Source organism: Pseudophryne corroboree, chromosome 5 (assembly GCF_028390025.1).
Source record: "Pseudophryne corroboree isolate aPseCor3 chromosome 5, aPseCor3.hap2, whole genome shotgun sequence".
NCBI lineage: Eukaryota > Metazoa > Chordata > Amphibia > Anura > Myobatrachidae > Pseudophryne > Pseudophryne corroboree.
In genome coordinates this window covers 665,650,005-665,662,329 of record NC_086448.1, presented here as the reverse complement: position 1 = coordinate 665,662,329, position 12,325 = coordinate 665,650,005, and the positions used below count along the sequence as shown (strand labels likewise).

At 46.3% G+C, this 12,325-nt stretch overlaps 1 protein-coding gene across 3 annotated transcripts in view; it reads left to right on the top strand.

Annotated features, from left to right (window-relative positions):
- The first annotated feature begins 7,493 nt into the window (after positions 1 to 7,493).
- The window catches only part of RB1CC1 (RB1 inducible coiled-coil 1), a 397,988-nt gene continuing 393,156 nt past the window's right edge, over positions 7,494 to 12,325 (top strand). Inside the window, exon 1 of one of the 3 annotated variants that reach the window (XM_063923715.1) lies at positions 7,494 to 8,085. The gene's annotated coding sequence lies outside the window, so the exon portion shown is untranslated. Of the gene's footprint in view, positions 8,086 to 11,645; positions 11,823 to 12,325 lie in introns of those variants that run through there. The other 2 variants (XM_063923717.1, XM_063923716.1) reach the window with 2 other exon arrangements.

The window sequence follows — 12,325 nt, the reverse complement described above, 5'->3', positions numbered from 1 at the left end:
CTTGATCAAAGTAGGAATCACCCTATCCAGAATCCCTTTCCGGGCTAGTATCTGACACAAAACCTCCATGCCGTCAAGCGTAACCACGGTAAGTCTTGATAGACGAATGGCTCTTGCTGTTGAAGATCCTCACGAAGAGAAAGAGGCCATGGGTCCTCCAGATCAACTCCAGTAGATCCGCGTACCAGGCCCTTCTTGGCCAGTCCGGAGCAATGAGAATTGCTTGCACTTTTTCCCTTTTTATTCTTTTGAGAATTCTTGGGATCAACGGAAGAGGTCAGAAACACGTACACCATCTGGTAGACCCATGGAGTCACCAGAGCGTCCACCGCCACTGCTAATGGGTCTCTCGACCTGGAACATTACCGCTTGAGCTTCTTGTTGAGATGAGAGTCCATCATGTTGATTTGAGGAATCCCCCATCGATGTGATAAGGACTTGAACACCTGCGGGTGAAGTCCCCACTCTACTGGATGGAGGTCGTGCCTGCTGAGTAAGTCTGCTTCCCAGTTGTCCACTCCCGGAAGAGGATTGCCGACAACGCCACCACGTGCCTTTCCGCCCAGAGGAGGATTCTTGTTACCTCTGACATGGCTGCTCTGCTCTTCATTCCGCCCTGTCGGTTTATGTAAGACATCGCCATCACGTCGTCCGACTGGACTTGAACGGCTCGATCTCGAAGAAGATGGGATGCTAGGAGAAGGGCGCTGTATATTGCCCTTAGTTCCAGAATGTTGATCGGAAGGACGGCTTCCTGACATGACCACTTTCCTTGGAACTGCTCCCCTTGGGTGACTGCTCCCCAACCTCTGAGGCTTGAATCCAATCTTGAATCCTGAACCTTCTGCCTTCGGTCAGGTAAGATGTCTGAAGCCACCACAAAAGGGAGATCCTGGCCTTTGGCGATAGATGTGTCCTCTGGTGCATGTGAAGATGCGATCCGGACCACTTGTCCAACAGATCCAGCTGGAAGGGTCTTGCGTGAAACCATCCGTACTGTAGAGCCTCGTAATAGGCTACCATCTTTCCTAGGAGGTGAATGCAAAGATGCACTGATATTCGAGATGGTCTTAGGGCATCCCGCACCATTGACTGGATCACCAATGCCTTTTCCATTGGAAGGAATACTCTCTGTGCCCCCGTATCCAGAATCATTACCAAAAAACGGAAGCCTCCGTGTTGGTTCCAGGTGAGATTTTGGCAGGTTCAGAATCCAACCGTGATCCTGGAGCAATCGAGTTGATAGGGCGATGCTGTGCAACAGCTTCTCCCTGGACGGCGCCTTGATCAGCAGGTCGTCCAGGTACAGTATTATGTTTACTCCCTGCATGCGGAGGAGAAACATCATCTCTGCCATTACCTTGGTGAACACCCTCGGTGCTGTGGAGAGGCCAAAAGGCAGGGCCTGGAACTGGTAGTGACAGTCATGAAATGCAAACCTTAGATAAGCCTGATGAGGCGGCCAGATCGGAGCATGAAGGTACTCATCCTTGATGTCCAAAAACACCAGGAATTCCCCTTCCTCCAGACCTGAGATCACCGCTCTCAGAGACTCCATTTTGAACTTGAACACCCGTAAATATGGGTTCAGCGACTTGAGGTTTAAAATGGGCCTTACCGAACTGTCCGGCTTCAGCACTACAAACAGGTTGGAATAATAACCTTTGTTTTGTAGGTGAATCGTAACTGGAACAATGGGGGTAATTCCGAGTTGATCGCAGAAGCAAATTTGTTAGCAGTTGGGCAAAACCATTTGTACTGCAGGTGTGGCAGATAACATTTGCAGAGAGAGTTAGATTTGGGTGGGGTGTGTTCAAACTGAAATCTAAATTGCAGTGTAAAAATAAAGCAGCCAGTATTTACCCTGCACAGAAACAAAATAACCCACCCAAATCTAACTCTCTCTGCAAATGTTATATCTGCCCCACCTGCAGCGCACATGGTTTTACCTAACTGCTAACAAATTTGATGCTGCAATCAACTCGGCATTACCCCCAATGACCTGAGTCTGTACCAGTTTTTGAATTGATGCCTGTAAGATCAAACCTGCTTCTGGAGAAGCTGGCAAGCCTGATTTGAAGAATCTGGGAGGTGGGAGTTCCTGAAACTCCAGTCTGTATCCCTGTGTGATAAGATCTTTTACCCAGGGATCCTGGCAAGATGTTGCCCAAATGTGACTGAAATAACGTAATCGGGCTCCCACCTGCCTGTCTTCCAGGCAGTGTGCACCACCGTCATGCTGAGGGCTTTGAGGAAGCAGACCTGGAAGCCTGATCCTGAGAACCTGCAGCAGCGGGTTTTCTGGGTTTACCTCTATTCCCTTTGAAGGTTGTAGAAGAACCCTTGGATTTGCCTTTAAACTTCACTGTCCGAAAGGACTGCAGAGTTGAACCAGAATAGGTTTTCCTAGTAGGTGCCGTTGCGGAGGGAAGGTATGTAGACTTACCCGCCGTAGCCTTGGCTATCCACTTATCCAGTTCATCTCCAAACAGAGCCTCACCCGTGAAAGGAAGACTTTCCATGCCCTTTCTGGAATCCGTCTCCACAGTCCACTGACGTAGCCATAAGCCCCTGCATGCTGACACTGCCATGGCAGTGGTGCGTGCGCTGAGTAGACCAATTTCTTTGATGGCTTCAACCATAAAGTTAGCAGAATCCTGGATATGCTGCAGGAGTAAAACATCATCATCCCTTGGTAAGGAATCTAAATCATCTATTAGAATACCTGACCATTTAGCAATGGCCCTAGTGATCCATGCACAAGCAATAGTGGGTCTCTGGGCCACCACAGCCAACGTACATAAAGACTTGAGGGTGGTCTCAATCTTGCAGTCAGCAGCGTCCTTTAAGCTGCCCCAGGGACCGGTAAGACTATGTTACGTGATAACCTGGATACTGATGCATCCACAATTTCTTCCTATCCTCTGCAGGAAAGGGAAAAGAAGAAATCAATCTCTTAGGGATCTGAAACTTTTTAACATGGTTAACCCACGCTTCTTCAAAGAGGGCATTTCATTCCTTTGAAGCGGGGAAATTAACAGAGGATTTCTTTTTTGTATTAAAATAAGATTCCTCGTCAGCCTCCTCTGACTTGTCAGGGATATGTAGGACAGTTCTGACAGCTTCAAAGAATTGTGTTTCCTTTTCATTGTTAGACCGTTTAGTTGAAATATTTGAAATCATCCCTTTAATGGAAGCCAACCATGGGGGTTCAGCCACACTGGACTGGGAGTGAACACTATCCTGAGTACAGGGTAGCGAGTCCCCAGTGGATGAGAGACATTTAGCTGTACAAGAAACACAGTCCCTGGACATTGTAAAGGGACACCTATATACACACACACACACACACACATGGTAAAAACACAGTATATGTAGGCAGAGTCTCAGAGAGACACAGAGTTCAGAGCCAGCCACACAGCACCCCTATCAGCAGTAGTAAAACTAAGCTGGGTCACAATAAACAAGCACCAGTATAATGTTTATAACAGTTACACTGCTCCCCCCCCTCACTAAGACCCCCTGGTACCACAGTGGAGATTTGGGGTCCTGTCAGAGGAGCTGCGCGTCCCTTGTATTGCTGCTTTGGCAGAGCTGCAGAGGGAAATGGCGCCAGAGAGCCACTGGATCCGCTCAGTGGGAAGCTACGCCCCCTAAAATGGCACGCGGCTTCCCGCACTTTATTCTTTGTACTGGCCCTGAGGCTTTGTAAGATTGTGCTAACTAGCTGTAAAAACCTCTGTTAGCTGTGTGGCCAGTGTGGGTAAGATGGGTTTCCCAGCGCGCCTCTCACGGCGGGACCGGCCGCAGCGCGTGTCCCTCTGAGACTCCCTGGAGCGCAGCCTGTAAGGAGAGCTGCGCTCTTACCATAGTGCCGCCATTCCCGCCGGCGACCCGCTTACCGGGGCGCCGCCGTTGTACTCAAACACTCTTCAGGCTCTTTTAGGGGGTGTCGGCTTGCTGCGGGAGGGTGTGGCTTGCGAATAGCTCCCTCAGGAGCTCAGTGTCCTGCCAGCAGAGAAACAGGACCATTAGCTCTATAGGAAGTTGGGCCGTTCTCCCCCCTAAGTTCCACGAAGCAGTCAGGCTGTTGCCTAAACAGCCCTGACTGAACATAACAAACAATAAAAATAAAAGTAGAAAACTCTTCAGGAGCTCTCCAAAGCGTGACCGGCTCCTTCGGGCACATTTCTAAACTAAGATCGCACATACAGGGAGGAGGTGGTATTCACCTCCTCCAGCATTTGCATTGCTAAGAACTGCACATGCAAAGCTGCTGCGAGCAGCTTTGCATTTGCAATCCTTAATGAATAAGGCACAGTGATTGAAAGCAGAGTGCTGGCTGCATTAACCTAGTTGCAGAGGGACATGCTGGATGAATAGTGACTAGGCTGCAGTCTGTAATAACACACAGTGGCGAAACTGTGACTTGGGTACAGGTTCAGGTGTAGTGGAAATGCTGCAGCCTTGCAACTACTGGCACAGCTGGAGTGAACGTACTTTGCTGCAATGGGTAACCACGGACACACAGGCTGGATGTAGACCAAAGCTGGCAGGATACGGTATATTCACAGAGACTTGACAAGAGCCTGGACATGGATCAGGATTAGCTATCCAACCAGAATAGGGTCCTCTATGCAGTCTGGCTGTCCACATGGATTATAGTTGAAAATGTCCCTCACAAAATGTCCATTTTGGGAGGGACATTAACTAGCACGCAGGACATGCAAAAGAGGGACATCCGCATCAAGCACTATGTTGGTGTCCTCTGTTCAAGTAGTAGTGATGCCTCACCCCACTCCCTGCAGTGCTCAATAGAGTTCTGGATTGGGATTAGTCTGGAAGTAAAATTTTACTGTTTCGCACTGCTAGCCAAATAGTCTAGAAACGGCCCTGGAATAAACGCTACTCATACACTAAGCTCTCATTATCAGTTTAGTACAATCACTTGTAGCTGCAGGGTAGGGTATGCTGCTGTATTTATCAAATGGAAAATCTTCATTGTAATAATACTATCAATGGTCCGCAGCCATCGCCTATTGATGGCCATCCTTAAACTGGGCTACAATGAGTAACCAAGGGCTTGGTTTTTTTTATTGTGCACTTACCCTATATATTTTATCCACACTAATATCTGCTACATTAGGGCCCTTACAATCTTTTCTAATGTTGGGGTAAATGTTATAGGGTGTGAGAAGCCAGAGGTATGGAATGCCCATATTTTTTAAGTGGAAATCGTTTACAAGGCAAAATCAAGCCGGTTTTGCATTGTAAATTATTGTGCTTTAAAAATATGAGCAATCTTGCACAAACTCCGGCACCCTGGCCATTTACCCTGCTGCCTGGAAACCCCACTACAATCCTGGATCTGATCTGTTATTTGGAACACTGTTCCAAGCAGGGTCAGATCCTGTTTCCACTGCGGCTCCTACCCGGGTTGGCACCATTCACACTGCACATCTTCACGCTCTCCCATATTTTATCGGTACCCTGGGGCATGGACTCAGTCCAGTTAGGCCACACCCTTTCATCGATGCCACTCCACGTCACGCAGGGGGCGAGCCTAGCACTCTGGCAGCTGCTGAGCTGTCCCCAGCCTCTTTAGCACACAGAATGGATGCAACGCGTGCATACCTTCACCGGTAGCACAGCCAAAATGTCCCCCAATCTTCCCGCGGTTGGAAGGCATGGTCTCTTCCCATGCTGTAAACAGGTCCAGGGTCGATTAACCTGGTAGCTATCCTGGGTCCTTTCATGGGTAGAACCCTGCAAGCTACCCGGGAAGAAATGCCAGGTCACTCGGATTTACCAGAGTCTCCTTATTGGCTATCGGACGTCACGTGTTTTGGTTAGCCAATAAGAAAAATTCAGAAAATAAGAAATGGCAAGAATTCTGACGTAAAGAACAGAGTAAATCCGAACCCGCTCATCTCTAATCCTCTCCACGGTTTCCTCACATGCTTTAAACCTGTGAATGACAAAATTGCGGGGTCGCTCCCATGCATAAGTTTTAAGTGGTTCGGAATGCTGTGATTATCTTTCTCATTCCTAATGTTGTTCAGGTGTTCATTTATTCTAATGTGTAGTTTCTGGATGGTCTTGCCTACATACTGTAAACCACAGGGGCATGTTAGAAGATATTTTACCCCTGTCGAGTTACATGTTATTTTCTCTTTTATTTTAAATATCTTATTTGTGGTCCATGAAGAGATTCTTCTGATGGGTTTAGTAGTTGATCTTCCTGATTTTTTGCATGATGTACAATTATTACAGTTATAGCATCCAGATTCTGTATTTCCAAGCCACGTCTTTTTCCCTTACAGTTCTGTTTTCAGATTACTTTTTACAAGACTTTTTCCAATCGTAGGTGCTCTTCTGTATATAATCCTCGGTTGTGTACGGAGTAAGGTTTTTCATTCGTCGTCAGTTATGAGGATATGTCAATTTTTTTTTATACTTCTTTCTAAGAGGTTTCTTTGCCCTGAAAAATCAGTGATAAATGGTAGGTCTTTATCGCTTTCTTTTTGGTCACTTGACTTTCCAAATTGTGCACACAAAGCACTTTATCTTTCAAGCTCACAGATTTAAGCATGCCTATACTGCAATCAAGCTAAATATTATAACCAAGGAAAAAAGTTTTTTCTGAAGGTAAAGTAAAACGCACAAGCGTTTCTGCCTTCACTTATTTCTTATTGGTATTTATTTTTTAAATGTGGTGTTTGTGTTGTTTTATGTGATTTGTCCATGTATACCGGTATTAGGACTAATACACACACAGTCATATAGAGATTACTTGTATTTATTTACATTACAGAGTTAACACTGGGAGTACGTCCTTTTGTTCTAGGTGTAACCATAACAACGTTTGGCATGAACACCTATAATCCAGAGGAAATTAGGAAATAATCTCCACTTATCATAGAACATGCTCCAGTTCTTAAAATAGTGGAGCAGCTGGCATTTATATTAGGGAATGAAACAAATCACTGCACTGTAAGTAATGAATGTATAATTCCAAATTTAACTATACAGTCCACAACAAACAAAATTGCGTAGCACTGTCTCAGTGACTAACAGCAGTATACAGTACAATCACAGGGTAATACTAACAGCAGCACACATCATGGTCAGGGATAACAGCAGCACACATCACAATCACAGGGTAATACTAACAGCAGCACACATCATGTCAGGGATAACAGCAGCACACAGCACAATCACAGGGTACAACAGCAGCACACATCATGGTCAGGGATAACTGCAGCACACAGCACAATCACAGGGTACAACTAACAGCAGCACACATCACAGTCAGGGATAACAGCAGCACAATCACAGGGTACAAATAACAGCAGCACACATCATGGTCAGGGATAACTGCAGCACACAGCACAATCACAGGGTACAACTAACAGCAGCACACATCACAGTCAGGGATAACAGCAGCACAATCACAGGGTACAAATAACAGCAGCACACATCATGATCAGGGATATCAGCAGCACACGTCATGGTCAGGGTTAACAGCAACACACACAGCACAATCAGGGAACAACTAACAGGAGCACACAGCATGGTCAGGTAAAACTAACAAGCGCACAGTATGGTCTCGGACTAACCACAGCACACTCCGGTAACTAACAGGAGCACACTGCACAATCAAGGAACAACAGCAGAACACCACACAATCACAGGGATCAACTAGCAGAAACACACAGCAAGTTGGGGGTCTTACAGGAGCACACAGCATGGCAAGTTCGCAGCACACTCACTAATATGGACTAGCAGCAGCATAGAGCACTATCAGGGACGCAGCACTGCCCCTTACAGCATCTCTGTCGCCATACTGATGATCTGACTCCTCTCACCAACCCTGACTACACGGCCAGCAGCAGCCGCCTCTCCTCCCCTGTGTGAGTGTGTCGCTCCCAGAGTGCCAGACTCCAGCACAACACGAGATCTCGGGGCACTCTCGCGATGTCAGATCGCCGCCGGAAACAGGCAGCAGCCTGAGCGATGCTGAGTCGTCAACAACAACAATAACAAGAGGATCTGCTTCCAGACTGCCGGCCGGACTCTTCCCTGGTAGGACGGGGTCACGGGTGGGGGAGACGAGGACCCGCCACGGGGGGAACCTGAGCGGCTCTCGGTTGTGATTTACGTGTAGGTGGAGCAGACAGCTGACAGCCCCCCTTCTCGGCCTGGGATAGGAGACCCAGGCCTGTAACCACCATCTTCACCCAGTGTCACAGCCCTGTGCGATACCTGCCAGCTACGTGTGCCCAGGGCCACCAGTGGTGTGTGCGAAGGGCCACAGAGGCTGCTGTACATGGCTGCCCAGTGCCCACTACACCTGTCACTGCATTGTGTAACAAAGGCACAGCATGCCTGCACCCTCTGTGTGCTGTCACGGCACACCACAGGCTTTTTTATATATATATATATATATATATATATATATATATAATGTCATGCCATACACCACTGCCCCATGTCTTATACATAATCATGATGTCTCAGGGGTGTACAGCTTTCTTTGTTTTCTTGTGCCATGACCATGTACCCATCATTAAGCCTGCCCACTCCTGTTATGCTTTTACATTTTAAGTCACTTCTCAATAATTTGTTCTCGACTTTTACAGTTTTGCATATAATATTAAAACGTTATATTATATGTGAGTTATGCTGTGTTTGACAAGAGGATCATGACTACATTTAGACACTAAACATGACTACATTTAGGTTCAAATCCTTGTGTGCTGTATAGATCCCTAATCTTTACTATATTGATCCCCGCAGCAGATATTTTATGTCTTACTGTAAATTTGCTGCCACGTTAACAGCTGCTATATTGGCACAGGACTTAACGTATGGTTCATCTCTCATTCCATATACCTTAGTCAGTTACACTTGTTTATCTGCTATTAACAATCGGTTCCCAATTACACCTGGTCTCAACTTGTTCTCTGTGCCACAGTCCACTAAACTTGTTTTCATTTAATTCCATTCATCTCCGTCAGCATCGCTTGTTTGCATCTTGTTCCATCCACCTGATGCAGCTATGGCATTTGCAGTGTAGTCTGGTATCATAGGCGTTATGTATGCAAGCTTCACCATTACACCACTGCTTGGTCCATGGGTTATAGTCTGTGACATTCCATGAATTTTGCTCCATCCACTGCATTCATTTGCAGCCCTTTGTCATCAGCTGCACCTGCCTTGTTCTATATACACTGTCTAGTCACATAACCTTACTACGTTATGCTTGTTTATATTATGAGAATTGTTATCGCGTACTGATGTTTACGATATTCTTTTGTTGTACCCCAAATGTCACCTTCACCATCATATTTTCCACACACTGCTGTTGTCTATACTTATTCACCTTATGTCCCTTCTAAAGATACATCCATTAGTATAAGTTTATTAACATTTACTTATATAATAACAACATATTCTGTAGTGATTTACATATGGGAACAAAGCAGTATTAAATCAGACTGGGTAATAACAGACGGACTAATAGGGGAATTCAATTCCAGGCAAAGGTTACGAATTGCCATTGCTGCGTTGATTAAAAGCTGGCAATGGCACCTCATCTCACATCCTACGCCCGGCTGAACCACAAAAGTGTTTGCTACCTTATATGGTAGCGAAGAGTATTGTGTGAAATTGGGCTGCCATATTGATTCAGCCGAACGGATGACTTATTTATGGACTTGTTTATGGAGACTTGCCATGGAGACCCACGCAGCAGGTTCGGTGGCTCGCTGCTCTCGCCACAGGTTCTATTCCCACTCTATGGGTGTCATGGATTGCCGACTGTTGGGATTTCCAGCAGGCGGGATTCTGGCATCGGTATACTGACCGGCGGGATCCCAACCGCCGGTAACATGATTACATCCCATCCTGTGAGTGGCTCTGGGATGCGCTGACAACACTGTGGACCTAATTTATTGATGTATGCAAACCCGATTGCGTACATCTCCGATGGTGCGTTGCCGCACACAGTGCACCCCTGAGCCACAGCCTGATTGACAGGCTGTAGCCATTTGGGGATGAGGTGGCACTGGGCAGCAGTCCCAAAAATGGGGGCGAGAACAGGAAGATACAGATTTCCTGGCCTCAACTACGGAGCACAGAGGATCAATCTGAATAACCTTGGGGTTGCTCTGATGGTTTATACAAGGGATGGGGAACCTTTGTCCCTCCAGCTGTTGTTGAACTACACATCCCAGCATACCTTGTAATAGTTTAAGCATGGCCAAATAGCAAAACTATAGCAGGGCATGCTGGGATGTGTAGTTCAACAACAGCTGGATGGCCAAAGGTTCCCCACCCCTGGTCTATACTCTCGCAGATGATCCGATTCTGCTTCTTCAGACGCAGTACTCTGATCTGGGATGCCAACAGGAGGCGTCTTTTTTTCCTTTGACGCCTCCTATAGCATTATTACTGCTGCGCCTAAAGATGCAGCAGCTATGGGAACTGCATCCATCTCTGGACCTGTCCTAACAATTCAGTCTTCCAGCTCTTTAATAAAGTGGCGTGAGATGCTGTAGGCAGCTAAGTGAGAGGAGAGAGGACTGTGACTACTGCACTCTGGCAGCCCAATCACTACAGCACTAGCCACCTTATGTTACTCTTTCTAAATGCTAGGTGGCCTTGGGCTGTTCAGGGATGGTCTCTCTAGTATTATACCAGGTGGAGAACCATGGGGTGGGCAAGGAGTATCAGAAGATAACCTGCAGCAGCGCACACAGATCTGAGTGTTAAAATATTTTGTGCATGAAGAGCAGCAGCGCGTCAAAACATTGGGGTCGATTCAATTCACTGACAGTTGAATGGCGCCGGGAGTTAGCTCCCGGCACTATTCAATACAGCGACAAGTGACCCTCAATTGTCGGGAATTCTTCTCTCACCCCCGGGGGATGAGAGAAGAAATCCGACAAAAGTGCTGCCGCGCGACCGGCGCAAGGCTGATTCTGTCGGGAATCAGCATCGCGGCGGGGAGTTAAGTCGGAGAATGCCCGTTCTCCCGACAATTCAACCTGTTAAGTCCGGGAGAATGGGCCTTCGCCGACTTAACTTGAGCTGAATTGAATAGCGACGGGAGCTAACTCCTGGCGCTATTCAACTGTCAGTGAATTGAATTGACCCCATTGATAGTTAAGACTATTAATGGTTTCTCAGTGATGGTTGTCTGCAATCGATGGCAGAGTGACAACGACACAGATTGACTGCGCCTTCAATGAGCAGCCCTATATTGGCATCTTGTGCCACTTAACAGTCACCTATTCTTGTTTTCACGCAAGGTCTGATTATGATTTACACTTGGGCAAAGCTATGTTGTGCTGCAGGTGAGGCAGGTGTAACGTGCAGAGAGATTAAGATTTGGGTGGGGTGTAAAAATAAAGCTGTCTGACATTTGTGGGCTGCATGGAAAGCAGCCAGTATTTACCCTGTACAGAAAATATAAATGTATTTGCACCCCTTTCATTGCAATATGGTTTGTTCCAGATACAGACGTGTCCTCTTGTTATGTTGTTTCGGGAACAGTACAAAGGGTGGTGACCTTAGAATGGCGCTAATGCTTTTTACATAGAGTATGAATAGTGGCAGAATATTAATCACTTAAAACATATGAATACATTTCTTACTACATGCTTCTGATGAAGGACCTGTTGGTCCAAAACGTGTAAAGCTGGTTATAACTGACCCCTGGATGATGTGACTGCATGAACTTCTGCCAGCCGATTCCCTGTGTGATCTATTGGTGTCCAGGATGATTTTGATCTATATCTCAATTACCAACTTAATGGGTAGGCATGTTGTGTGGTGAAGCAAGCTGTCTCCGTGGGGATACCACATGTGTGGTTTATATGCTGTTTTTTATATATAAAATGTGAGTGCTTTGTGTGAATAAAATTGCTACCCCTTTGTCAATGGTGTTGCATTATTGTTATCTCTGCTTGCCTTTGAAATTATTAAAAACTTGTGGGAATCTGGAGTTCAAAAGCACTTATTCTGAGTCTGCGGTGAGAAGTTCCATACAAAGAAAAAGTCTTATCCTATGACAGTGATGGCTAACCTTGACACTCCAGCTGTTGTTGAACTACACATCCCAGCATGCCCTGCATCAGTTTTAGCAAGGCCAAATAGCAGAACTGTAGCAGGGCATGCTGGGATGTGTAGTTCAACAACAGCTGGAGTGTCAAGGTTAGCCATCACTGTCCTATGATCATATTTGGACTGGACTTATATATCTATTAATCATCACCAAACACTGGAGTAAGAGATTTATTCATATGTTTTAAGTGGTTAA